The sequence below is a fragment of the Buceros rhinoceros genome, unplaced genomic scaffold (genome assembly GCF_000710305.1).
Source record: "Buceros rhinoceros silvestris isolate BGI_N320 unplaced genomic scaffold, ASM71030v1 scaffold518, whole genome shotgun sequence".
Taxonomy (NCBI): domain Eukaryota; kingdom Metazoa; phylum Chordata; class Aves; order Bucerotiformes; family Bucerotidae; genus Buceros; species Buceros rhinoceros.
The window spans coordinates 13836-15851 of NW_010428375.1; the positions used below are offsets into that span (position 1 = coordinate 13836).

The 2016-nt window shown below is 45.6% G+C and overlaps 1 protein-coding gene across 1 annotated transcript in view; it reads left to right on the top strand.

Moving 5' to 3' along the window:
• The window catches only part of DCC (DCC netrin 1 receptor), a gene marked incomplete at its 5' end in the record, with an annotated part of 71917 nt that overhangs the window by 12565 nt on the left and 57336 nt on the right, over positions 1-2016 (top strand). The gene's annotated exons all lie outside the window — the stretch shown is intronic.

Here is a 2016-nt window from a genome sequence, read left to right on the forward strand (position 1 = left end):
GGTGCTTTTAGGCCGATGTGTTGTTGGGATGCTAGAAAAGTTACTAAACCCAGAATTATTCTTGTATTCTATTCTATTCTAGGATAGACTATTCTAGAACTGTCTTCCTGGCTGCCTCATGGTTTTTCTGCAGTCACTGGTGCATGGCTGGGACTGACAAGGGATTGAAAGACCAGAAATGAGAAAAAAACATAAAAATGTGTTTTTCCTCTGGAGTGACACTGTGATTTGGTGAAGTTTTTCCCTCGTGTTTCACCCATGGTGTTGAGAGCTGCCTGGAAGGGGCGCTGTGTCACTGAGAGCAAACCGATCACTGACGCTGGCGTGGGTGGACCACGAGGAATAAATCAACCAAATGCCATTTCTGTGGCTCCACAAGGAAAAACAGCTTTTATCCGTGAGGTCATGTGAAGTATTCCCATAAGAAATCTTGGAAAGTCATAATGAGGAAAAAAGAAAAAAAGGATTAATTACACAATCAAGGGTATTGTAACAAGCTACATTAGATACAATAAGTGTCAGGCTTAAAATTATTAATCTTTCTTCGTATCTGGAGCCTACAGAGGTCATTCTTGCTGAGTGTGTCTTGTAAAATCTTCTTCCAGTGAGTTTGCCTCGGCATCCATAAGTACTTCTATTTTTAAGTTATTTGTTCGCTGATGATTCTATTTAAAAATCACCCGGCTGGCCTGTGGGGTTTGGTTTTATGTCTGTGAATAACCTCTCACAAACACTCCCCAGACGGGGAAAAGGTAATTCAGGCTTGGGCTCTGCTTTGGTGAACTGACCCAATGGTCATCTGTGAGCCGTCCCACCTCGGTGCTCCTCTCTTCATGTGGAGACGTCCATACCCAGAGCTTCCCACCACTGCCCACCCGTGGGATGCAGCCTCTGAAAGCAGCTGGTGGCCCTGGTCGTTCATGGAGGAACATCTCAAAAAAGGTTTTTAGCAAAGCAAAAAAGTACAGGAGTTGTGTTCCTCAAGCAGCAGATGAGCTGATGCCCCCAGGGCACCAAAAAACCCAAAAACTGTGTCTCTGTGTGTCCATTTAGCGTATACAGGACGTACTCAGGTGTCTGCTTGTGTGGCTACAGCATGCAAACTGCATTTATACAACATCCAATACCACAAAACAACTCCAAAGAGAGCCAGGAACTATCTTCGGTCAAGAGATTGCAGTTCCCAAATGACACGTGTATAACAACAAATGAAACTCTGGTGGAAAGTGGAGGCACTGTTTAGGGACTCGTTTTCAGCCCCGGGCGGGTTATAGGCGTATCCCTGTTCCTCAGTGGTGACGTGTTTCAGAAGCTGAATGATCTTGAGTGACCAAGTATGACCATTAGTTCTTTTGCTGAACGCAGCCTCCCTCCATCACCAGCTCTACAGCAGGACGTCGGTTTTCAGAGTGGGAAGATAGAAAAGGAAGCACAGTCATTGCTAAAATACGGGCTCAGCTTCGGTCTCATCAAGTTCCATTATAAGTTCATTAAAAAAAAATGTAAATCAGAAACAGGTACTGCTCACCTTGCAAAGTTTGCAGCCAGTTCTTCTGGAAAACTGCAGTTCAGGAACAAAAGCCTGTTACCATTCAAATTGCAGAAGCTCAGTTCACCAGGGACAGAAAAAGAGTTTCAGCTCATTCCTCCCCATGTGGATCGTTGGAGTTTCAGATCTCCACAACCACCAGGTGGTTCATTTCCTTCAACGCTCCTGTTCAAGCTTCTCATGAAGCAGCTTTTGGTGAAAGCAGCAGCACAAGATGCTGGTTGAACCTTGGGGCTTATCAGACGTTTTAGGCATCCTCGTCCCCAGTGTTTTTCCCTCTGAAGGCTGTGGCCTCCCAACGTTCTGGATGAGAGTTACAAAACAGGAGTGGTCGAAGAGCATTGGGAGCTGGAACAGCACACGGAGCAGACAAACCATAGCAACTGTCAGTCAGCAAGTGTTAGAGACATTTATGCTTCCATGAATTAATCAGTGCATTATTTGGGGGGGGGGGGGGGGGAGATGGG